The sequence below is a fragment of the Poeciliopsis prolifica genome, unplaced genomic scaffold, assembly GCF_027474105.1.
Source record: "Poeciliopsis prolifica strain line A6 unplaced genomic scaffold, Auburn_PproV2 SCAFFOLD022, whole genome shotgun sequence".
NCBI lineage: Eukaryota > Metazoa > Chordata > Actinopteri > Cyprinodontiformes > Poeciliidae > Poeciliopsis > Poeciliopsis prolifica.
This window is the reverse complement of record NW_026562397.1, coordinates 2769049-2796553: the sequence shown is the minus strand read 5'-3', so window position 1 is coordinate 2796553 and position 27505 is coordinate 2769049. Positions and strand designations below refer to the sequence as shown.

At 38.9% G+C, this 27505-nt stretch overlaps 1 protein-coding gene across 4 annotated transcripts in view; it reads left to right on the top strand.

Moving 5' to 3' along the window:
* The window catches only part of robo1 (roundabout, axon guidance receptor, homolog 1 (Drosophila)), a 300678-nt gene that overhangs the window by 122430 nt on the left and 150743 nt on the right, over positions 1-27505 (top strand). The gene's annotated exons all lie outside the window — the stretch shown is intronic.

Here is a 27505-nt window from a genome sequence, read left to right as displayed (position 1 = left end):
TCTGTCCAACTGTTGTAAATTGATACCTTCATCTGTCAGCTCTCACCCTGTTATCTTAGACCTGTCCTCCTTGTACACTCTAAATGCCTGTTATCTCCGTGCTAAGTGCTCATCAGACCTCACACTCCTCACACTGATACCGTTCAGGCAGGACGGTAACCTGGATCATTCTCGAGAGATAATTATCAAGATGATGTATAAATATTAACCTGGATGGTAAAACCAGAAAGCAAATATTGGAAGTACCCGTGACAGTTTACTGTAAAGCTTTGATGACTCAATGCAGCACAACAAAGCATGTAAGGATGAGTTTGTCCTTAAGATGATGTAAATACACTTCAAAACACAATCTTACCAAGTACTTTTAGTAGGTTTCTAGTGCAAACATTTCAGTACATTGGAAACAGGCCAGAACTCAGTTAAAGGTAACTTTATATATACATGATATATATTCTGCATTTAATTTAATCATCTATGAATATACACTATTTTAGTGTTTCTGTATGTCCATATTTCATATAGCTATTAGCGACATATATATATTTTTTGTACATTTTATTGAAAATATTCAGTAATGTTTATACTGCTTCAATTCTTTAGCAACATTGTTCCACAAAGTCTCTCCACAGGTTAATATATGTTAAGGAATTTCAACGAGCTTGTTGAAAAGTTTCTTGTAAGTTATTTATTTGTCTTATTTCAAGCGTGCTCAGGCGCTTGCACTAGAAACTCCACCAGTCTTGCTCTGTAAGATGTTGTGTTTTTTTGCAGTGCGTAGGGCAGAGGGAGTGGCGCACCGGTAATCAGCCTTGGCAAAGACACGCAGGTCATGACAAATTGACTCATAAGTGCTGATAAATTGCAGGGCTCTTCAGCCTCTTACATCAGGGTGACATGACAGGACACAGCTGGCTCCACACGGCCAATTAATGACCAGAGCCCACAGGTGAGACGTGTCTCAGTCTCCGTCTCCACCTCTACCTCTCCCAGACTCCTGAACTCAACCCTGCTATGGCTCCTACTTATGGTGATGTTTTTTTGCTTTGGGGTTTATCCGAAGTCGTCACAACACATTCCATCTTCCGTAACAGAAACGTAATGAGGACAACTCTCGATTGTGTCATGCCAACTCCTTTCTTCTCCCACCTGTGATGTGACGGCTGTATCTCCGTAACTTTCACTAATGCACATTAATCAGATCCTAATCCGAATGAAACAGGGTTTTACACCCAGAGATCCGGGATTAGCCAGACTTCAGCTTAGTGAAACCGCATGGAGGAATGCAGGAGAGGTAATCAGTGTCCCTAGTTTATTTATTTATTTTTTTTAATTCTTTTTTCCCCCTCCTTCATGGGAACTGCAGCTAAGAGTTTAACGACTGACAAGATAAACATTTCAAGGCAGTTTGTTTGAGGGCAGAGAAATTAGCCAGTGATGCTTAATGATCTGCTTTCCTCTGACTACTCTTCCTCTAATGACCTAAAAGTGCCGCCTAATTGGATTAATTTGCAAATCCAACTGACGTCAATAGTTTGTAATTCACTCTGGCTGCCGCCTTGGCTCTTAGGCTTGCCAGGAGAAGAGGAGGAATACAATTATTCCGTAAAACTGAGGATTCCCTGGCAATTCAGCATCGATATTCTGTTTACAGTGTGAATAAATGGATGTTTGAGTCTGATATGATTTGGTATCATTTGTAACTTATTTATAGACTTTGTATTTTATTGGGATTTTATATCATACAGTATAATTCTTGAGAGGAAGAAAGTAATGTCTAGTGTTGACATTTTTATCCTGCTCAGTAGATTACAGCCACCTTGAGTTAATAATCTGTAAAACACACATTTTCTGCATTTACAGCTCATTCAAGTGGGATGCAGACAGATTTTTAAACAGCAATTTATAAATATGGTCAGATATTTTCGATTGGATTTAGGACTGGACTTTGGCTAGGCCACTGTAGTACTAGAATATCCATTTAAATTTAGTGTTTGGATTTGTTCATTTATTTAGTTTTTGTATTTAATTACATCCTTCTTTCCTTCATCTCTGCTCAGCTTTCTGGTCCTTGTTAAAGAAAAGCGTTCCCATAGCATGATGCTGCCACTAACACCATCGGGTTTCAGTATTTTACGTTTTACCTTACAAATCTGAAAACTGTGGAATGTGTTGCTATTTTTGCCCTTTTGAATCAGCTGGAATTAGGTCTGGAATTTGACTGGGCCATTCTAAGACATACATAAGCTTTGAATACATTGATTCAATTGTAGCTTTGGCTACAGGTTTCAGGATATTGTCTTGCTGGAACCTTTGACCCTTGAAGTCTCTTGCAGCCTTGAATTGTATTTTTTTTGCAGAGTAGACTTGTTTGTCCCTCTTTGTACAGCTTTTATTAATTCTAAAGAAAATGAGCAGCTTGATACTGCTATAACTATTTTTAATCCTGGATCCTGCTGTGTTCAGGATGAAGTGCAGTTTTTTTTATTCTGACAAACAACATTTAGCTTATAGATAAAAAAGCTCAATAAGGGTCTCATTTCCTCATATTGTTCTTCTCCAGGTCTGTTTCTCTGATTCTCTCCTTGTCAGCCAGTGAGTTTAGATGGAAAGCCATGTCTAAATACAAATGCAGAACTTTATTTCAAAATTGCACCGATTTGAAAATTTGTGTTGCTGCTGATACTAGATGCTAATATTAATATCATTGCCAATAACAATACATACTGATATTTTACTTTCCTTTCAACACCTTGAAAAAAAAACAACAACTCCTCTGACTTCTCTGCTTAAACTCCCCATAATCGTTTGCTGCATTCGTGTTTCTGTCACATGACCAAACAAAAACCACATAACCAACCTCTACCCTGACCCCTCGAGAAATAAACGGCAACAAGATGGACAAAAATATCAGTTATCAGCTGATTCCGATGCTGGCGCCGATAGTGCATCCATGTCATATGTTGAGTGCATAGTGGATAATATGATTAATTAAAATACAATTTACACAGCCTGGCCTAGACAGAGTCTCTGCCTGAGGCTCCTACACAAAAGACATTTTTACTGATATTTTGAAAATGGACTAATATCAGCCGATACTGATATGCATTTAGTGCCGATACATGTGTGCGTCCCTAATTTATCTGTAAAATTTTAGGCATCAAGTAAAATCAAAACGTTGTTAACTTGACAAATGGTGAAACAAAATCCAAAAGAAATGAAATATTTCTGCAAGTCACTGTTATGTGTCTACCTCCAGATAGACACATATTGAAACATAGTTTTATGAAAAGTTTTCACCCTGAGCCTGCTGACCGGGAGACAGATCCAGAAGGTTACTGCCCTGGTGGGCCAGCATGGCTAATGCATCTCTCCCTGACAGCTGACGTGGAGGACAAACACTCTCCCCGTCTCCTGTTGGTGTTGAAGTGATGAATGGTTGTCCTCTTTCAGGACGAAAGGTGCTGTCTGCTTTCTGTCCCACAGCGAAAGCTGGCACGCTCTGGATTCCTGCAGCCAAGTTTACAACTTTGAAAAGCAAAAAAAAAAAAAAAAAAAACAGGAGGTATTACTTCTCTTATTAAAGCCATTTGATCTCAGAGTTGTGCACACTTCCTTGTGAATTTTAGTCTCCGAATTGATAACAGCAGCTGTGTTTTTATTACAAATATGGCCAAAGCTTTGTTAATATTCTACTGACATCAAAAAACATAATTTTGCTATTGCTGTGTTTCCATTAATGAAGAAAAGCAATTAAAATCACATACCATCATCCTCCTACTTCCTATCATCGTTGTCTTGGTGGTTTGCGCCACCAAGAATGTCATGTCAATTGCAGAAAAAAGTGTTTCCATCACAGTTTTGCAAAATAAACTAATTTTGATACTTTTTTTTTCTTTAAACCAACTTTTTATCAACAAACAAGAGGTTTTTGTCCTGTTCCCATTAGGCAAGCTTATTTTCAAAATGTCAAATTGCACAATTATTCAACCAATGGAAATACATCTAGTGTTATAGATATGAGCAAGAAGAAAGGACAGACAGAGGGATTTGTCTGTGGAAAAAAAATGGCTTACAAGAATCCTCTTACCCCTCTCCCCCCCTCCTCTTTTTTTTCCTCTTTTGGCCCAATTTTTTAAGACTTGCCTTTTTTGTGACTGGTCAGTGTGAAGTCTTTCTTAAAGCCAGTGGGGATGGGGATGGGGTAGCTGCATTGTGTTACCTTAACGGGGCTCTGGAAGGGAAAAGGCATGGAGGAGGGGAGGCGAATGCATGTGTGTGAGGGGAGGAGTGCGGCTGCACAAAGGCTACCCTGGGGTGTGTGAGGGAGGATGGAGGGAGGGAGGAAGAACGGAGAAGAGGACAGAGAAGTCAAACATACCGTGATACACCAGCTCTGGGAATACGTTTTGATCTGCCTTCTGAGCTCACATTGCATATTCTCGACGGTCCCTTGTGGCACTGAATGTGCTGATTAGGGTGATATGAGTGGAAGAGGGGGAAAAAGAAAAGTGTGATGCAGGAGTGCTGGTATTGGTTTTTCTCTTTCTTTATAAAGGTGAACATCTGGGGAGATGTGAGTTTGTTTTTTTTGAAGAAATGCTGAATAAATAAAAGGTGCTGGAGAGTCATTCAGCCAATTCTCCATGTATCTGAATTCTGCATACTCAAAAGCTCCCAGAAGGCCTTTCTGTTGGGCTGTGTGGTGGCTGAAGTCCTGCTACCAGTGGGTGTGCATTTCAAAAAGCCTCACACCTCCCTCTCTTTCACTTTCTCCTCTGAGGGAGACGGAGGGATGACATTCACGACACTCTTCCCCTGTTTCTGTCCTTTCATTCCCCCTGCCTGAGCTCAGGCCTCCTTCCTGCCTCTCTAACTGGTCTATTAAGGGCTCAACACTGTTTGGAAATGCTAGACTACATTTTTTTTCCTAGTAAAATATGAAGCATATGACTAAAGGTGGAAAATCCCATTAAAAAGAGTGGGGGTATAAATTAAATTAGCAATTGAAAGAGAAACTAATTAGTTTGAATAATTTATGGAAATGAAATGATTATTGGTATTAATTGTGATTAATAGAGTTTTGAAACAATTGTCAACTAATTTAATTGCTATCTGGAATATAGAAACTAAACAAAAATATATACATTCTCTATTTAAGACAAAACAAAATTTTCTACCCAGAATTTCTCAAATGACAATTTTCATTTCACCTGATTCAAATTCTATAAAAAAAATAAATAAAACAATCTCCTATAAAGCATGCTTTGGTATCTAATTATTTGTTGGTTAATTGAAAAAGAAAAGGCAATAGATAAGCTCTGCACTCTAAGGTGAAGTCAAGCAGAAGAGGCTGAGCTTTTTGTTTTGCATTAGCTGCAGGATCCTTTGCTGGAAGTAATCAAGTGTTTACTAAAAGAACTCTGTTCCATCTGAGGCAAGACATTTATTATTTTCTTAAATAGGTTTTAAATTATTTGTTAGCATTTGATCTGTTTTTGTCATTATACAAAATAGGCTTAAGTTCTCAGAAATCTCCACAATGTGCCAATTTTTTTTATACGATCAATCAATCAACTGTCAGATTAATAGTTACACTACTAATACTTCATTGAGCTCCTCCGACTCTGAGTTGACTCCAGTTCAAATTTCATGAAGTGAAAAAGCTTTCTCGTTCAATCCAATATTAGTTTCCATTTATGTTGATGCTGCAGGTTGGTTGTTGTTTTTTTTTTAGCATATCTACCAGCTTCATAATTCCTTTTGAAAATTCTTCTTTATAAAATAGTTCAAACAAATTGGGGAAGAAAGGTTTTGTTAACGTCCATTTCAAAGTTTTTCCCACAACAATTCTCAATTGGACTTACATCTGGACAGTTTTTATTTGAGGTTTTTGTTTTATTTAGCACAATCTTTTGTGTGTGTGGAAGACATGTAGCAGCAACACATTTTACAGGAGGGACAAATGAGAGAGTAGTGACATAACAATCTACCAACAAACATTTGCGTAAAGTTCACCAGCACTTTAAGTTCAATTAAGATTTCCTTTTTTTGGAAATGCAGTTAAGATTAAGATTATTCAGGTTTTAGGTGCTAAAAAAACTTTTGTTAGCAAATCCACTACATTTTATAGTATTCACTGTTTGATGGCTTTGATTTACTTCTTTTAAAACCAAAACGAATGAGAGTGGGAAGGAAATTCCACCCAGAGGGACTTTTCATTTGAACACAGAGCGGTGACTCAAGTGACAAGCGTGGAGATGTGACTGTTTTACATTAAATGTGGAGCAGAGTGGAAAAACAACAACCCGTTAATAGGAACTCTCAGTTCCTATGATTTAAACCATCCTGAATGCAAAACCAATAAGAAGATGAATTTATGGGCAGTAAGTCCCCATAATCATTGACAGTAGCTGTTTTTCATTTTACATGAAAAGAAAAATGTGACATATCTATAATAAAACACAAAATTAGAGCTTCATCTTTATAATGAGACAATAAACTGTATGAAAGAGCATGTGTTCTAGTAAAGGGGAGTATTATGCAAATTTGACCTTATATTATTCCCTCAAAACCATACATGGAGGGTTACTTTGATTCTTTCATGCATGTTTGAGAAATCCTTGCTACTCCCATGGCAAACATTTAAGTGTGCATTTGCACTTGTTCATACAAAGCTCTGCCCATTTACCCAAAGCTCCGCCCATTTACCCAAAGCTCCGCCCATTTACCCAAAGCTCCACCCATTTACCCAAAGCTCCACCCATTTACCCAAAGCTCCTCCATCACACTGCAGTCTCCAGTTGAGCAGGAATTTGCAAACACCTGGTGGAACCGTGTTCCTGCTTAGCCTGTAAGAACAAACGGCATCAGTAGACAGCATGGAAAAATATTGTGATGATGTACTCAAAGCGTTGGAGCTTCTTAAAGAGACAGAGGCCAATTTCAAGGTGTCATTTTTTTGCCATGAAGTGAAATGAGAGGTTTTTTAAGTTATGGTTGCTAAATGCAACATTTTTTGTAAGAACTGAAGGTAACAGTTGATTGTACAATATGCCTGGAAAATACATAATGCTAAATGCGTCAGATTTTGACTTATTTGTATGACCTGTTTGAGGTCAAAGGCCAGATTAGACGCTGAGTCCCCTACACCATTTCTGTGTAGATGCAGAAAAAATAGTTCAAAAACCTTCCCATTTTAGAAACAAACTGTGTGAACAAGACCGTATGGTAGAACCATCTCTCTCAGGCCTCCTTTACACGGATCTCTTTAGTGAAACTATAATTTTTGTTGCGTTCTGTCTATATGTCACCAGTGATCAGTCTCTGACACCTGTATTTTTTCAAACCAGGTGTTGGAGTGAAACCTTTCAAAAACAATGAGTGATAGCATTCCACTGTGCGTGTTCCTCATCTAAAGATCAACAAAACTTTAGATGAGGAATATGTGTGTTGCATGAGTACGTGGTTCATTGGGTACAGATTGCTGTTTTCTAAATGAGCTTAAAGCTACCGTGGTGGAAGTGACAGGTCAAAAGCACAGTTGTGTTTCGAGGACATGCTGAGCTCACAGTGCCATCCAGTGGCCTGGCGTGATTCATGGTGCCTTTCATCGTTGCAGTCCAGTTTAAATGTGAAGTCCAATTTCTATGAAGACCCTCAGTTTCCAGACAGCGGTCTCATTTCGACATGGCCTGAATGATTTCTAAAACATGTTTGTGTTCTCATGTGAAACATTCTATTTTAGCTTTAGCTGCATGTTGCTAGCAGTTCCTGCTTAAGAAAATCACTCCCACATCACTTTGCAGCCACGACTATGTTTCCCAGTGGGTAGCCTTTCTTCTTTCATCCCTGCATGAACTCATGCATTTCCCCCATCCTCTCCTCTCTCTGCTCCCTCCCGCTCAGCATTGTTTTAAAGACCTGGTTCCACTTTTGAGATGCTAAACCCCCTTTCTTCTCATAACTGACAGGGCTAAATGACATTAAAAAGCTGTGAAGAATAAATTAAATTAGCAATTAAAAGAGACTAATTAGTTGATTCATGTCTCTGGATTCACTCACTTTGAGCCGTCGTTTAAATCCCACAAAGTGACAAAGCTCTGTGGTCAAATCAAATACTAATCCCTGCATGTTTGTGTTTTCACATATGCTGCAGAGTTTGTGCATTATTTTAAAAAATTCTTATTTAAAGGTCGTTTTCATCCAGAACTGCATGAACAACTCAATCAGTTCTGAGGGTAAATGTGTGTGTGTGTGTATGTAGGTGTGTGTGTGTGTGTCTGTGTGTGCGTGTGTGTGTGTGTGTGTGTGTGTGTGTGTGTGTGTTGGGGGCGGGGGAGTAATTCTGTTGCACAAAAGATGGTGATAAAAGTAGAAGGGGTGTCCTTCGATTTCAGGGGAATCGCTGAAAAACATAATTAATGAGAAGGTGACCTTGAATTTCACCATTAAACGAGTTCTTTCGGAGCCGGTCCCGCCTTTCAACTGTAACCATGGCGAAGGGAGGCATCGCATAACCTGGCTGATTTTTTATTTTTTTTTAACTTTATTATTTTTTTTCCTCTGTTTTTCTGCTGCGCAAAGACGTAGCTGCTTTGAGCTCAGAGATTAACGTTAATCGCGCCCTATTATCAGGTTTACATAACGCTCTGCAAATTGCTGACATGCTAAATCTACCGTCTCGTCTGAAGCGAACTTTTAAATGCTCAATATTAGTCATGTTATTTATTGCAGATACGTTTTTCATCATTTAAAAAGAAGTAAGCTTTTTTCTTTTTTGATCACAATTAATAATTTCCCCTTCTTTAAAAAAAACTTTTAAACTCATTTGCTTTTACAGTGCTGGTAATTATCCTTAATGTCAACTTTTCAGCTTTCCCCAGCAGCCTCTCCTCCTCTGCTTTTATTGAGTAACCATTGTAGCTGCCGCCTGAAATACTAATTCCCCCAAGCTCTCAAGACAAGATTACTTTTGCATTTTGCAGCATCCGTCAGCAAGTCCTAATCATAAGCTTCATACTTTAAACCATTAGCAATTCACTTTGGTTTAACACCTCGCCCCGTTTTTCTGCACTCCAACTCCTCTCAAGTAATGTCACCTTTGTTAGTTCAGAACACACACTTTACAAGAAGTCTGAAAGCATTCGCTAATCATTTTTGCCCCACTTCCTGTCTTCTTCCTGCTGCACTCAGTCTTGACAGCCCGTGTTTATGTTGTCTTCAGCCCTGCCTTGTCCTATATCCAGTACAATTATCTTTGATGGGTGTAGATGTGTGCTTGACTTTCTGTAGTACACTCAAATAGTACTGAGCTGCACCATTTCTACACTTTGTCTCACTGTAACCTACTACACTTTAAAAAATTCTAACATTTCAACAAAAGGTAAATTTTCTCATTTTTATAGAAAATTATTGCACCTGGAGTAAAAAAAATAAGCTTTTATTTTTTTTTACTTTTAATAAATATGGCTTTCAGGTGAGGGCCCAAAATACTGTCTCATAAAATTAGAATTTGATGTTAAATCAAAGAGTGATGTTTGTGTAGCCAGCTGACCCAGAGACAGCGACGGTTCAAAGGCTCAGGACACCTTTGCAGGTGTTTTGAGATCATTAGCTGATTAGGATGCAACATCATTGCTTTCCATTCAATTTTTTCACAGTATTCTAATTTTCTGAGACACTAAGTTTTGAAATTTTAAAGCTATGGTCACCAAATAGTCAAGTCTACAGCTTTAAAACCATGGTCATTGATAAAAACCCAACTTAAAGTAAACATACTTCACTTAGCCTGGTTGTGGTTTGGGGGGACAAGTAAAACTTGGTGGCCCATCAGCTGATAAAACACTGGGGAAACCCTGTAATATGAGTTTCACTATCTGAGATGACTGGCAAGAAATATTACACTTTTATACAAGATTCAAATTTTTTGAGATGTGCTAGAATTTTTCAGGGGTTTTACGTGGCTATCCAACACAAAAGATATTGCATTGTTGGAAAGTGAAAGCAAAATAAACGGCTCTAAAATTAACTTTTAATTAGAAATTTAATAAGAGTGAGTTGCATTTGTTTTCAGCCTTCATCCATGCTTCATCCGAAGCGTGGAAATCGGCTCATCGCTGTAGTTGCGTGATGAAAATTGTAATGAAACCCTCATCCATCAGGTCTGGGGTGGAACTATTTCACACAGACCTTTGTGTGGTTTGTCAAGTGATTGGTCGGAAGTTTGTGCCACATATTTTGCAAAAATTGGCTCGAACGGCAACGTTGATATTTTGTTTCAACCGCTCTGCTTCCACTAACCAGTTTTTGTATCCACAGGCGACATTAAATGTTTGAGGAACGTTTGTCAGACGCAGCAAGGGATTACGTACATTTGTACGGTTCTTCACAAAATACCTACACAGACTGTCAAATGGCCGAAAGGTTGGTCATATTGCATTGGAGGTTGTAAGCAGAACGTTGTGGCGCTCGCTCAGTGACCGTAGAGTTGTGGTGTATACTGAAGCAGGAGGGAAGCTGCATGTGAAACATCCTGCAACAACATGAATGAACGTTGAATGTTTGACTTTGAAGTATTTAAAAGTGAGACTGACATGGAAAATCTGTATCAATTACACACAGTTGAACTCTATTTACTTACCGCGGTAATGCTAAAACAATTATTTAAGTGTCATGGTGTAAGTCAGTATTACTTAGTTTTATTTGCAAAAGACTCTGAGAACCATTTCTTATATTTTCTTTAAAAAGGAAAAATGAGCTTTTGCAACGTTTTGAAAGTACCATCATAGCTGATGAGACTTTATGGGAATAAGATTGAGCTATGATGGCAGAAAACCTTCTGCTCTCCTTTTTCTCTCTAATATGTGACTGGAATGTGACAAAATGGAAAAACTTTAAGGATATGAACATATTTACATTGAAATGCGTTTTTTTGCATTCATTTAGCATTTCTGCTCTGTGGCGTTGCCTTTTTTTCTGAATACTGGTTGAATCTGAATGATTCACTGCAATCCATGAGTAAAAATGATGAATCCTTTGACCACTTCACAGCTTATTAGTTTTTGTGGTGGAGAAGTTTATTTCAACCAGGGGAATCCAGTGTCACTGGAGGTTATTTCCACTTACAAAACATTTTGGGAAAAAACTGTTGGAAATTGGAATATTTGCTCTCTCCTATCCATCATCTCGATATCCCAATCTCTATTTCTGTCTCCGTCTCTTACTCAAATTTCCCCCCAAAAAAGAAGAAGGAAAAAACCAGACACCTGGAGGTGTTTCTACTGTGGGGTGCAGACAACAAGCTGATGAAAAAGTAATGAATTCAGATTCCTTCACCCCAATTGGAAGCAGTTTGGTTTGCATCAAGAGAGAGCAGTGTTTTATTTTCTTTTTTGGAACCATTGTGTACCTGGACAGCTGGTATGTGTTTGATGGCAGGGTTTTGGTAAGTGGCTGCTGGAAAGCAGACAGACCAGTGAGCAGTTGTCTGCAGAAAGGAAATATCTTCCTAATGCCAGACTGGGCACAAGCTTTCCTCCCTGCGGATGTCTAGAAAAAGGCTTCTTGGCAGACTTTTCCCCTCTATTAATTTTTGACCAAATATTTATTGTGCATCTCATGGCAAGCCTTGCATCCCATTTTTTAAAAAAACTTTTCCAAGTGAGGTTTTTGGATACTTTGGGGGCAATTTGTGTTCCATGTGGCTGGACTCGGGCCATGCCCTTCTCATTGGAGTTGTTTCTCCATATGGCTCCATTGAGTCTTAACTCCAGATTCACTTTAATAATACCTCTGCAGCCGCAACACGTGAGGTGCTCTCGCACACAATCACTTACCAGAGCTTGCAAATGTCAGCATGGGAACGTTTTGCTATCCATTCTCACCTCTTGGAACCTAAAGGGCACCAGAGGACGACGTGCCAAGTTGGAACTCGCAGATTTTCTGTACCTCCGACTGCACAGTGTTCATAAAACTCCCTTCCAACACCCAGCTGTCTGGGGTTTTCTTTATTATGTGTTTGGCAGAGCATTGAGAACAGCCTACACAAACATTTAAGGTCATCAGCTCTGCTTCCAGACTCAGCTGCTCCAACTGTAGGCCAATACATTGCCAGCAATCAAATAAATAACATTTAGAAAGCATTAGGTGTTTTTTTGGCCGTGCCCCGCCGCCCCAATCTGCTTTGGCACCCTTTCAGAGCTCTTTTCTCTTGGCAGCGAGCCCAAATGTCGCACTCTGTGTGGCTGGACTGTGCCAGCCAAGTGTGCTGCTGGTCCCTCTTCCTGCTCACCGCGCTGCAGCTTTCCCTGTGCTCCGCTCCTCCAACCACAACTCTTCCTGCTCTGCTCAGAAATGATTCTTCTTCTGTACAGAACATGTTATTGGTTTATACTGCTTTACAAACACTTTAAGGGGTGAATGCTGACTGAACGCTACAGTCACATACTTCAAATTTTATCTGACAAGTAATGCATCTTAAATGGAAGACAGCTGAAACACTGATTGCCTTTAAATGCAGACTGAAAACCTACCTGTTTAGAATTGCAGGGTTTTGAAAAATATTCTGAAAGTAATCGTGAAATGATTAATCAGATTAAACGTTTAGTTAATTAATAAATCAATTGTTAGATTAAGAATAGAGACTCGGAAAAACTTACACTGTATTGTAGTTATATCAAATAGAAAGGGGTGAACGGTTTTGATAGGTGCCGATTGATCTCTTACTATTAAAGATGAAATGTTCGCTGAAGGAATGCTGTGATCGTATTATTTGCAAGTTTTTTTATTTTCTTACTTGAGAAATGAACTGAATTATTTGTTCATTTCATTGTTTTAAGTATTTGTAACAATGTACAAAAGAGGTTTAAAATCTGCAGAACACTAAAGCACTAAATCAACATCATGTTTAGTAAAAGCTAATGCTAAAGCACTAACCAAGTTGATAGCCTCCATGTGACAAAGACTGGCGTCAACAGGGTAAATTTGGAATTACACATCTAACTGCAAGATTTTGGTTGAGGAAGTAAACATTTCAGTTTCATATTTCAGTTTTATTGTAGACACCAAGCTTCCATTATAGGGGAAGCTAGGCACATTAAACATTTTCAAAGTTAGCAAATTGCTAATCCGCTATTAGCAGATTGCTGGTCAGTTTTAAATGGGACTTCTGATGGTTTTCTCTCAACAACAGCTGTCACCTGGTTAGTCTCTTTCATTAAACATCAGATTTGTGGAGTTTACGACCACCAGTCGCCCTGCTGATGGATTCTCCCACCTGAGCTGCTCTGCTAGAGTTACAGCAAGGGCCTCTCGCTCACTGCTCTGATTAATGCCACTTCATCGAGATGGCCATGTAATAAAATATTTTCAGCGCTTTCCATTTTCAGATGGGAGACTGAACTCTTCTTTGTGAGTGGGTCAAAGATTTTGAGTTTGCTTTGTTGCACTGTTGTTTTTATACTTAGATAAAGTCGCACAATTAGGCACTGTCTAGCTAATATGTAACTTCTGAAGATAATCCGCCAAACTAGACATTTAGAGATTATTTGAGATATCGGAATAAGTGGAAAATGTATGCCCAATGTAAAATCCCAACTAATTAAGTTAAAGTATATTGTTGTTATTGGACAAAATATAAAAATGTTTGAGTTGGAATTTTCTTGCAAATTTATAAACTTCACTGGTATGTGTTTCCAAATGAAATTACAGTCGGGTTTATGATGCAATTTTTATGCACGCATATAGATTGAAATTTGCTTTAAAATGCTAAATAATAAAACACCTCCAGCTTTCAAAATCACAGAGGGAGACAAAAATCAATGAGATTCACATTCTGAGATTTTGAAAACAAAATGGAGTCCTGCTCTGCTGTTTTTTTGAAACATTCATGAATTTCTGGCGTTGCTCTGGTCAGACCTCATTAAAAAGCTGCAAAACAGAAACAAGAGATAATTGTCGACTCTTACTCCCCTGTGCTTCATTTCTGTAATCCCTGCTCTACAACACAAACCCTCGGCTATTCTGTGTGCTGAAACAGGAGGGTCCCCAGCCTGTCATTTGGGCTCTGGATTAATTACAGCCCCTTGTCCTGGAGTTTCCGCTCCACTAACAGAGTGACATCTCTGACATCGGTGTTGGCAATGTTTTCGTCCCAGGTTGACACCGGGAATACGTGGGGTCAAGCTGAGGAATCCGCGAGTCTGCGGAAGTCGCATTGTGATAAATAACCGACAGACTGACTAGCCGCTCGCATCCACCCTTTTCCATTCAGCTCCATCTGCCAGGTCTGCAAAGCCAACTTGACAGGCAGCTTCCTAACAAGCTGCAGTCTTTCCCAACACAACATTCCCAACTGGTTCCCCGAGAACTGATAAGATGGGGAGAAGAAATTGGATTTATCCTTGCAAGAATGATTTCTGGCCTCATGACCCCATTGCAGGGTTTGACAGCTTTTGTTTTTCTGCCTAACGACACTTGCTGCAGCAGGCTGGTGTCGAGAAGAGCTGCAGTTCATCCACACTCGTCCCTTTGGATTGTGTTTAAGAATTCTGTGTTGTATGTTTGCCTCCTTGGTAATATTTCATTATATTTCCTGCAGTCTTTATGAGATTGCCGTAAACTTAGAAATATGGAAGGATGGATTTAGAGTGTCATTCGAAGGTTTTAGGGAGCGTTCACACCAACTTTGTTTAGTCCGCTTCAATCGAACTCTGGTTTGTTTCCCAAGAAAGTCCAGTTTGTTTGGGGAGATGTGAACACACAATTGTACTCTAATGTGGACTAAAAGCAAACTATGGTCCACCCATAAACCTTGGTCTCGGTTCGGTTGAAGAAAATTTTAATGCATATGTGACTGGACAGCTTGCCAAACCAGGACGTGGGCTAAAGCGAATGGCATTCTGGGTGAATACGGCAAAAATGAAAAGTCTGGTGTTAGCGGACGAAATGGCTCTTGATCTTTCACTAACAAGAAAAGAGAAATCCTACAACCACTAAAATTTGACAGCACTCCATTTTTGTTTACATTTTGTGAAGAAGGAAGTTGTGCTCATTGTCATCTTCTCAGGTTTCCTTCAGTAGTTCTTGGTGCAGCACCCTCACAAGCAACGGGTGGAAATTGGTTTCTCAAAAGTTTAATCCGTTTGACATGGTGCAGTGTGAAAGCGAACCACAGCAACTGAAAAAAAAAAAAAAAAGTTGCAATTTTGAACCCCAGTCTTTTGTCTGGGCTCTTTATGATTTAATATAACATAATCTATATCATATTAAATTACCAGACATCAAGGAGTGAAAACATTCAGAATGTCTATTGAACTTATACTCATTTTATGTCATTACAGTCATGAAGTTGATTCATTTTTGTGCTTCTTAATGTAACACACCAACAGAAAACAGATGCATTGTGTGAAGTGTGACGTCTGGTTCCCTTTACTTTAATTCCCACTGACAAAACCCAGTTGAGCCAGTTGGAGGAGCTGCAGAGATGTATGTAATGTGGGAGAAGTCATGCTCTCCACAAATTTGACCTTTCATGAAAGAGAGACATAAAGATATTCCTCAAAGAGAGCCAGAAAAATCCAGTTAAACTTGTCATCTGATTTGATGCACCGTCCCAACCACCAACGTTGTGGTGAGAACATCATGATGTGAGATTTCTTTTCTGTTTTTTTGTTTTTTTATGGGAACAAAAAAGAAACAAACCAATTTTTTTACACTTCTCAAATAAGTGATTCTTTGTGTGGGTCTCACATAAAATCTGTGCTCTTTAAATTGTTTCTAATTGTAGCACAACAGAATGTGAAAAAGTTCAAGATGTGCAAATATTTGTGCAAGACATTTAGAAGTTCTGTTCCTATACATAGTAAATCAATTCACCCATTACTGAAAAACAATTTAAAATTTACAAGGATTAGGAAAAAAAGATGTCCCTGTTCTTAGGTGTTTATGGGCTCAAATGCCCCCCTTTCTCATGCTTCCAACCACGTTGTCTTCCAAATCTGTGTGAATCTGTGTGCATTTAGTAAAACGTCCTGAAGCAGAACTGAAAATACTGTTTCCATTGTTTTTGGTTCCCACCGGAGCCCGATCACGGGATCGCTCTTCTAACTGAGTTAAAGGAACTTGTGCTTGTGTTCCTGCCCTAAAGATCTCACCAAGTTCATTGACTGATCAGCCATTACTGTAAATGTTCCACAGCCTCTGAGCCCACCATGTGTCATTTACCTCTGGTGCTAAGTGTCTCCTTATGCTGTCATCAGCAGAAATCTTGTCTCTTTATTACAAATTACGAGTGAGGAGCAGGACGATCAAAGGCAGCGACTATAATAAAGCAATTCAGACTGGTGTCAAGAGTGCATAGATTACTGTTTGTCAAACTTCAAAACTAGAGCGAGAGTTTAAGAAAACTTGTTGTGTATGACATGCGTCCAGCTTGTGTTCCACTTGATGAAACTCGATTAAACTTTTTGATCGAGTTAATTGCTTAATCTGTATTTAATCAATCAAAATTATTGGGTTTATTCACAATATAAAAATTTTCAATTCAAAAATCCTTTAAACGGTTTTATTGTTGAATTCATAAACATATAAGCTCCAGCAATAAAGATATTGACAGTTTTTTTTTTAAACAAAATTTAACCCCCTGAGGGCCAAAAAAAGCTGCTTTGTCATTTATCAAATTAAGAAAAATAGACCTGAAAAAACTGTTCAATACGAACTGAATTTTGCTGTAAAATTAACTTGTTGGACCAAAGTATAATAACCCAAACTTATCTTTTCAGTCTGGTGCCAGCGTGTTATAAGTTGCTTAGTAGACAGACTACTCTTGGTTTGCCTTCTGCAGTGGTAAAATAGAGCTAATTTAAGTTTGATACCAGGAATCATTCCAAACCATCCTGGTCTTAATCCAGGATGGTATCGTAAACCCTTTTCAGTCAATTGACAAATAGGCCACAGCAATAGAGTAGGTAAAGTTCAACTGTGAACTTCACCTGCTCTGGCACTTTCTTTGGTATCATTTTAAAAAGACCATATAGTGAAGGAACACTAGAATAGAGACTAACAGTGTGTTAAAACCTTGGTATATCTGATGCCATTAAATGCGCCTGTTTCTGAGCCCACTCCAACATCAACGGGACCATTGTACTCAGTCTGATGATTGCTTCAGTTGCTGTAACAGAAAGGAAGATAAACAATCAAATAACGCGAGTCAAGATGCTGTGATGTGTACAAATGAAAAAGGTATTAAGCAGCGTCTTTGTTTGACTTGAAAATGCACAAATTTGAACAGAGGTACCATTTTAAGTCAGGCGATACCTCTTCTCAAGTGCTGCGGTAGCGTAAGGGAAGATAACAATACACCGTTCTGTTTGGCAAATGGAGACAAAGAGATGAGGAGAGAAAGAGGCCATAAAGCCATCCATCACCCCCCCTTATCACCCCACCCCTGTGTCTCCACGTACACTCGCGCACAGGCCTCTAATCCCGGCTCTCAGGAGTGTAAGTGATAGCCTTGTGTAACATTAAAAACAGGTTTGATCTGATCCAACTGGCAAAGTCGTTCATGCGGCACATTCTGGGGTGGGATTGTAGGAGCTGAAACGGCTACAGATTCCGTTTCATTTTTCCTGCTTGTGTCATCCGATCAGCAGCGGTACAGTACCCCGCCTCTTCCCTGGGTCTCCGTCTCTCTCCGTCTTATCTCTGCCCAGCCCTCCTCTGTTATCTCCCTTAATTCAATAGAAGAGGTCGCCTTTTCTTTTGCGTTCAATCATTAAATTGGCCGGCCACGTTCCTCACTACGCATGGCTCTGGTCTTCGCCCGGCTGCCCACAGAGGTACACGCCCTCTGCTCTTATCTCTGCCATAAATCCCCCCTTAAGTCCCCTAATCACAGATTAATGGGGCTGTAGATAGGGAGTGCCCTACTGTGCTTGGCCTCCTTTATCACAAATCCATATTCCATATATCTGCTGTTGCATACTTGGACTTCTGGATGAGGGTGGTCAAAATGTGTGTCACACTGGTGAAACAACTGATAATTATGGTCTTTCTCTTTGACCTTCACCCTCTTCAGTGAGGGAAATGAAACTTTACCGCTCTAGAATTGGTGTAAAGCTTCAGGTTTTTCTTGTCTTAAGATATCTCCTTATCGATTTTAAGGAGCAAATAAAAATGCCCACTCATTTACATATAAATAAATATGACTCAGACAAAAAAAAACAACACACACACACACAGGGTAGGGGAAAAAGCAGACACACCAACAGACCAATCAACATAAAGACCAGTTTTTCTTGACCTTATGACATATCCTCTTTCCATATGTTGAGTTGTATATCATTTTGGACTAACCAAGTGTAAAAGACAGTTCAGATTTCTCAAAATGTATCAAGCTTGTCCTTAGTAAAATAGCTGATGTTTTCGAGGGGAAAGTAAAAAGTAATTTCTTTAATTCATTGTGAATTTCCACAAAAACCAAGTTTATCTGTGTGGGATATTCATTTCACTACATGTCAGTTTAAAGTTCTTTGCACCACAAAAGCACAAAAATATGAAATCACAAACATAGTGAACAATTGAGAAAACGGTGACAAACTTTGTTTTGTTGAGTTTCATCATCAAAATCATCAATACACATAATATATGTTGATCAGTTTAAAAGCAGATCTTTTAAAGGTTCTTCCATGAGGATGCAGCATAGCTATTCGCTTACTAACTCCCAGTTAGGAAACCCCCTAAAATGGAATAAAAACCCTTTGTCAGTGCATTTAATTCATGTGTCAGGAATATTAGAAGTGATGTAATCTAATTGTAGTGATGTAGTGCATTGTTAGCTGTTTGTATTCTAATAATTAGGAGTTTGTAGAATGAGCTTGAACCAAAGTGCAAATCTCTGCCCTCTCCTCGCCCGATGCAGTCTCTCTCAAATCTGAACAGCTTCAGATTTGTTTGGTTGCAGCAATTAGAGTGAACTGTGTGCCACTGTGAAGATGTTTTTATCATTCAAGGAAGCAGACGCATTATCCTGTCTCCTGACCTCGGGGGGCTGCGTTGACAACAGATCTAAATTGCTTCACTGTCCTCCTTCCCTGGTGAATTCCTCTAGGTAAAGGGCATGCGCCTTCTTCTTCCCCACATGTTGCCCAGATAGTAGCCATGGAAAAAAAATCCGTGCGGAACGGAGGCACACTCATTTTGAAGCTATGGAAATCACTGGACTGTAACTGATTATTGCTGCTAGGTAATTGTTTTATAATTTTCTTATAATTCCTTTCAGCTTCTCTCCAGTGTTACGTCACTTCTTCCTGTATGTACATAGCAAGTGGAAAGTAATTGGGGTTCTATGTTTTGCAGGCATTATTCTGCCCATGTGGGTTTGGGGTTTTATTTGAGGAGGCCGATAGCACTGTGTTTAAAGAATGACTGTGGGTCTGAAAAAAAGCAACCCTGTCTGGGTTCTTGTGGTTCTGAGGGCTGCTGGGAGTCAGAGATCCTGCAGGGTTGCCATCCCGGCTGTCAGCCATGCAGCACCAAAAAACTAAAAAACAAAGCATGTTCTCCTACCTGGATAAAAAGATGTAACTGTTTAAAACAAAGACAAAGTTATTAGAGAGGTTTAGGGCTGCAAGTAGCAATAATTTTAGTGAACTATTTTAACAATTATTCTGACAATCAGTTGTTTTGACGATGAATCGATTAATGGGATAAAACACTGGCACATTTTGCAGATTTTTATTTCACCAGGTGGGGCTTTTTATAGAATGTTGTAAATGCATAAAAGCAAAAGAATAATAATAGCAATAATAATAATAAGCTTGTCATTATACAATAATTTATCATAACGTTTTTTAAAAATAAGAAATTAAACATTTTATTGCCTAATACACAATAACTGGGTTCAATGAACCACTTCATACTTGAAGCATCTTCTAACATCAACATTTATAAAACTAAGGCCTTTATGATTAACTTAGCATGAATGTGACACAGGACAAGTCTATTTAATTGTATTTTATTTTTTAGATTAACAGATCAATAATTGGACAGTGAAAGGTGCTGAAAAAAAGTTTGTTTTTTATACCTTAAATGCAAAATGTTTATTTCTTTTTTACAATTTTGACTTAATTTCTGCTCTGAATATGTTGTTCTTTCAGCAAATAACTTTTTTGAGCTTTATGCTGCAACTTGATTCTAAAAGATTGCTTGTTTTTATTTTTTATTTTTATTGTGCATTGATGTAATCTAGCAAATCAGTTTGACTGAGGGATTTCCAGAAGGCTGCAACATTTCCAAATCAAACATGACCAGCGAATGAAAGCTCAAAATGAGAAAAGAATAACTATATTTAGCTTGATCTAGAATGTTAAACTTTGCAAAAAGGTGGGTGGTATTTGAGCACTTTTGGTGAACTGTCTCCAGCTTTCCTGATATTTTCTGAAAGCCTCATTCTCTCCCAGCTTGACTGAACTTTGTCATCTTGTCAGAGAAAATAGTTTTTGTTTGGAAAGCTACTCTTCGAAAAACTTGAAAACACACCCCAGATATTCAAAATGGTTAACTTCAAGTCTTCTTCAGTAAAATAGTGTTGTTACCACAAATAAGTGGTTGAGTGGCGTTCAATGACCTTAAAAAGGTTGGACTTAAGAGTTTCACACCCATCAGTGATTGATAACTGGATGATGACTTCTCTGTTTCCTCTTTGTTTGCATTGGAAATCAGCTGTGCCCCATATTGAGGAAGCCAGCTGGTGTCGTGTGATTTATTGACAGATCAGGAACTCATGTGGCCAGATGAGAATCAAGTTTGACACAAAAACAAAAAATAATTGATTAAAAAAAGACCTCGTTTCATCAGCCTTAGTATGCAAACAACTGCTGAGCTAATGGCTGGGAACGATGATGCCTCTGGCTCACTGAGAACCTTCACAAATCTCTTCATGAAGCTATTTTTATCCAGATCTGGAGAGTGATAGGAACCTGAACAAAATGCCCGAAGGCCCTCATGAGTCTTTGCATTTGAACTGCAGGTGGGTCAGTTTCAGTCGGGGATGTTTGATGGGATTGGACAGCGTATGCCTTCAGCGTGTTTGTTTCTGTCGGGCTGTTTTTTTTTTTTTTTTCTTTTAGTATGTTTGTTTGAATCTCTGAGAACGGCTGTTTTCTAATTGCCTCCATTGCGAGCGTGAAGCTTCCTAAAGCTCAGCTTGAAGTTTGTGAATGTTGAAGTGTGTGCTCATGAGTAAATGAAGGGGAGAAATTCAAAACAAAATAAAAAACAAAAAAAAAACATAGCAGCTCACTGGTAAGTGTGAGGGTGAAGGCAGAGCGAGAATCTGGCCCCGAGCAACAATCGATCAGATCCTTGCAGTAGAAGTCCCAGGTTCCCTTCGGTAAGGCTGTGTGTTGCATTAGCTCATCTCACATTCTCTGTCTGCAAGCAAATGGGGAAGGGGTGGGGGAGGTAGAGGGTGGAATAAAACATTGGAGAGAGGTGCTTGAAAGCAGTAGAGGGGAAGGAAGGGCAGCGCTGGGGGTGGGTGGGTTAGATTGACTCAAAGTAAAAAGAGTGAGACTCTGAACAGCTTGATTCAGTGGTGAAGGGTGCACTCTACTTCTCTCTTGTTTCAGTTTCAGAGTTGGCCATCTGTCTGTGCAGTAGTTACAGCAATTAAATCAGTTGTAGTCTTGGAATGTTTCCACCTGTAGAGTGGAGCATCAGGTTGTCCTGTGGTGGGATACTCCCACCCTCAGCGTCACACAAATTTTCCATCTGTCTTTCTTTTTTTTTCTTTCTTTTATTCCCCTGACGAGGGGTATTGGAGTCGAGGTAACAGCGTTCAGACCGAGTATCTGTTTGGATTAACGTAGTAAAGCCGACACTGGACTGTACTCCGAATACTTTCCCACCTTATTCTCTGCAGCTTTTCCAGAACATACTAGAGGTGTCCCAGTCCAACTTTGATATCGTGAATCGCCTCTATATCAGATAAAGTCAGTATCGTATTATATCGACTTGCAGATCAGATTGAATGCTCTTAGAAGCATTCCACTCCAGCATTTAGTCCGCCCCACAATTTCTATCTAGCATTTATGGGTGGACATTTATCATATTGTTTACTATTTATCCTGAACAATTTCTTATAAGAATTTTTATTTATTATTGTCTAGATAAATTTATTAAAGTTATTGATGTTGGATAGAAAAGGCTTGATGAAGTGTTTTTATTTTTTTTAACATTCCTCACTACAAAATAATAAAGCATGTATGATTTATGCTGATATTGTATCAGGTCAATATTGATATTATTGCTCATTTCTTACTAAATGTTTCTATGTGGTGTTTGAAGAGCAACTTGCAGCTCTGGAGTTGCAGACCTCAATCTTCAGCATCTCACTGACTTGAAGCGTTCACCCAGAGCTCCAATAAAAACTCTTCTGCTTTCCATTGTATTTGGAGTTTACATGTTAATCATGCAGATCCAGTGTAATCATCCACAGTGAGCCCTCTTTGATCAAACACAGCACTCATCGTTGCGCAGTTCTCCTCCCAGTGGGTCACATCTAAATAGTTAATGGCCTCTGTAAAAACCCAAACTTCTGCTTCAAATTAGAGAGAAGCTGTCTAACTGAGAGGGTAAGAACAGAGCAGATAGCAGTGGCGCTTTTTCAAGTCCTCTTTAATAAAACATGCTAGAATGCATTGGTGGGTAAAGGGCGGCGGCAGACGGGCAGTCGCTGCAGCAGGAATGGAGGGTTCCCCTGAACCATTGGATGACCCTTGTTATCATTAAGTCTGATGGTTCAAAAGTTTTTCTGATGAGAGTTGGAATATAATTAGTTTATTCAAGCTTGAGGCGGTTCCAAAAGCTGGGAAGGCTGGACTTTACTCAGTGCCAGAGAGTGAGATAATTAATCTCACCAGAGGGTTGACGTGTTCCCATCTAATTTTCCATCTGTTTCAGATATAATTTTTCACCCCTGCCAACTGTTAGTCATGTATCACTAAATTCCAAAATATGTGGTTCTGTAAGTAAACTTTAAAAAATGAAAAAAGAAGCTAAATTTGAACTGAAATTAATTCCTCAAACAGATAATTTGCTTCGTCCAAATTGGAAATGGAACACAAACAGTTGATGATAATGTTTTGGGAATAATTTGAAGCAAAAAAAAAAAAAAAAACTAGACACCAAGTCTAGTTTCTAGATTAAGTGTCTTGAAATAAGACAAAACTAATTTCTAAGTAAGACGCTGGAGATTGCTGTCAATACTTATTGATATTGATGAAAAATTACTGGTTATAAGTGAAGTAATGTGCAAATGGAACAAGACGTTTAATTGATGAGAACAATGTAGTGCTCCACTTCCTCTTTTTCATCAATATTAAGGAATTAACTTAAAACAGGATCCTGTGTCTTTCTGAAAAGTTTCATCAAACGTTGACAAGATTTTGTGTTTTTGCACAGCATAATGTACAAAAAATGTGATTACTCAAAATATCAGTGATTTTGTATAAGCTAAGGAAGAACAAAAGGTTGATGGGAAAGATAGTAAAAATGTAAGCATAATTTTATCAATTAGTTAATTTTCAAAACATCCACCCAGTTGTAGCCTGCCATCACTGCTCATCTAAACCTCACTTTATACAGGAGTCAGGATCAAAATGTTCTCTGCTGGGCGGCTGGTTTAATTATATTTCACCGGCCATACTATGCATTAGCACTGAAGTGATTAATCTTGCCACAGAGCTGTCACTAATTATGCTGACTTCACTTAAAAAAAAAAAAAAAAGAATGTGGCAACTAGTGGAAGATGCCTCCTCAGCACCGCTTTCTGACAAAAACCAGGGTGGGGGCTGGGTGGATGGCACATAAATGAGGCAGTGTGGCAAGTTCATGGGATACTGGGTAAATTAATTGCAGGCCGATGCCTCCAATTAGACCTGACTCCCTCTAATTGGTGCTGAATGGGCTCCAAAAGCCTACGGTGGGCAATATGGCGAGGAGGGATGAGCCCTGTGTCACTCTCTGACGAACAGAACTTGCGCACAGAAGCGCAGCGCAAGACCCACCCTTCAGGAATTAACAACAGGGAGCTGATTTGCATGTAAATCAGCTTTGATAGCCACAGCTGACTGGTCAGGGAGCAGAAGTAATGACCAGAGATGGCACTCGGGTGTTAACTCCTTTCACACAGCTGCTGACACTGATTTAGCTTCCCTGGTGCTGTGGCTTCCTGTTTGTGAGGCCACCTTGAGGTGCGCTCTTATCTTATCTCTTATCTCTTAATTTCCTTTTGCCTTTAAGGTGTGTTGCTTTTTTTTACAGATCCCTTCCTTGTTTCTGTTGCTCTGTTCTTTGAGCTGAGAAATGACAGTCACATAAATTGCAGCGTCGTTAACCTTTACTGAAGGAGCTCACGCTCTAATTAAAAAGTGATGTTCCAGAGTGGTCAGTTGTTATCTCTACTCCTTGTGTCTTCGAAACCTCGCATTTCACTCTTGACAGAAATGTTTCTCTTTGTGTTAATTTAATTAATGTCAGTTCAGTAGACATGCAATAAGTATTGTCTTTTATGCATTCATACATGCAAAGTGTTGTCTAGGGAAACTGAAAGGAAAAAGAGACACATATGAGGGTTTGAATGGAGTAGCACTCATACATAACAGAATGCTGAAAAATGCTATACTATGAAAAGGCTAAAATTATGGTTAGGGCTTTCCAAAAATATTCATACTGATTGGACTTTTTTATGCTTGTATTCAACACATTTGCCTGCACCTTTAGAAGTGGCCTAGTTCGTAAATATATGGCGTGGAATTACCAAAGACCTTAGTGTACCTAGTGTCTACTGCTTTTTTATCACAGGAGGCTATATCCATTCTTAAGATAACTACTGATTGGATTAATGATAAACCGACACCAGTCTGAGTGGCCAGCGCTGACTAATGAGAAGGAGAGTTCTGCCTTGTATAAGCTTTAGATAGACTGGCGACTGGCATGCACGAGCTGGTCATCCATTGGATTGCCTTCTTCTTCTGTTGTCCATTAGCACATACACCGTGTTTCAAATTATTATGCAAGTGATATTTTCTCATATTTTCTTCAATGATCAATGCAAATGATGGTCAGTAAACTGGTCACTTGTGACTTAATCTCTTCTTGGAAGAAAATTATTTCAAAATAATTGTTGGCAGGCTTGCCAAGTTATGAAAACTTTATTTGCATTGGGAGAGTTGAATAACTTTTTTCTGTGCGTTGACAAACCAAATAAACTTTTCACAAATTAGACACTAAGTTTTCTGATATGGTGTAGAATAATCTAATTCATATTAGAACAGTCATATGTATTGAAGTTTTGAAACTAGATCCAATTAAAGATGTTCTAGGTTTTAAAAGATTAGGTAGTAACACCATCTGGAAGCCACCTTCAGCTTTGTGTAATGCATGATGTTTATGCTTGATGTTAAATTACAGTAAAACAATCTGTCTAGTGCATCTGATCAGTGCATCTAATGTATTAACATTTTTATTGACAAAGTTTTCTTTAAATACATATGAATCGTGGGCAACCAGTTTAGGCACATTAGCAGCTAGCTTATGTTAATGCCTACCTATTCCTACAATCTGACAGTATAGGAAGTATGCAATCCAGTCTGTGACCAGCCCAGGCATGCTAATCATCAACCTCTCATTAGGCAGGTCAGTACTCTCCCTCTCATTAGGCAGGGCTGGCCGCTTATTCACTGGTGCTGGTCTATTATTACTCAGATCTATAGTTGGCTTTGAAATGCAGGATGCAGCCTCCTGTGACATGGAAGTAGCCTCTAGAGGCAATAGTCTAAATTTTTGTCCTTATGCCTGCCGATTAATAAAGTCCCTTTGTGAGTTCTTTAATCTAAGAACAAAGCTACACAGTGATGGCAGTTACTTTGAAAAAGTAACTTTAATCAGATTATTGATTACTCCTTGAAAAAGTAACTCGCATTACTGACTACTTGATTTAGAAAGTGACTAAGCTCCATTAAAAATAACTTTTTTAGTTACTTTCAGTAGCTGCTAACAACAACAACACTCCGCCACCTGTAAAAATGACATTTTTTACAAGTTAAACTTAATTACAAGTTATTTTATAATGGGAACATCAACAATATGACTCCACTCATAAGGTTTAGCTGAAGAGAAGATTTTTTTAATCTCCTCTTTTAATGGTTACAACAGTACAAAAAAAAGTGTTAGTAATGTGTGTGTGTTTTTGTGTTCTCCACTATTGTCTGAAACTCTATGAAAGGATTATAAAGCTCCCATGTCTCCCCCCAGCCTCCAGGTTGTGCGTTACGGCTCTGTGTTTGCTGTCAGAGTGCATAGAGCTCTTCCTGCCGCTCCACAACTCAGATGTCCCACTGCACAGATTAATGAGACTTATCTTAATATTAATAATTATAATGTCTTTTAGTTGTGCGTTTAGTTGTGCAACTAAACGCACAACTAAACAGCCATTCATGGCTGTTTTCACGTTTATTGTGCTGTTCAGATTAGTCTTGATGTTTCCAATTGTCTGGATAGTTTGACGTAATTCACAGGTAATATATTAACTTGACATTAACAAAGACACAGCGGGACAGATCATCCAGGAAATGACGGACAGGGAGAGTCTGACGAAAACTACCTTTATGACAGAAACATTCTGGGGTTTATTATGAGCCTCTGCTTATTTCCAAGCCCAAATGAATAATGTCATGTTCAAAACGAGCCCAGACAGGCAAAACCCACGACTAATCGGACTTGGCGACAAGAATTCAAAATGGTTCCTGTTTTTCTACAAACAAAATGTGCATCTCCCTCCATTGTTCGCATTTCTGTCGTTGGTGATTTTGTCGCATAAAGACGTTGGTCGACAAGACGCGGAGAGGAAATACAATTAAATAACAAAAAAAGACAGTAACGCACAGTATCACAATGTGATTTTGATAAGTAACTGTAGTCTGTAGTCACAAAGGACAAGGGATACAGCAGATGAGTCAGGGATAAAGTCCTCTAAATTTAATGAGGGTTAGGTTATGAAGCTTTGAACATCTCCCAGAGCACTGTTCAATCCATTATCTTAAAATGGAAAACCTGACAAGAGCAAATCTACGAAAACATTTCCACCTAAAATGACAGGTTGGGCAAGGAGGGAATGAAGACAAACAGCCAAGAGGCTCATGGTAGCAGCAGACATCCACAGTTCAGGTGGAAGTCTCTCAAAAGGAACAACCATTAGTCATGATCTCCACAAATCTAGCCTTTATGAAAGAGCGGAAAGCAGCAGGGCATCTTTGAAAGAACACCAAAGAAGCCTTGTTTGTGGTTTGCCACAAACTATGTAGGGGACATAGCAGACATGTTTCCCCACAGTGAAAGATGGTGGTAACATCTTGTGCTGTGAGCCTTTCTTCAGCAGACGAGAGAAGAGAGAAGCAGGCCAAAGTTAATGAGAAGGTAGATGGAGCTAAACACAGGGAACCTATTG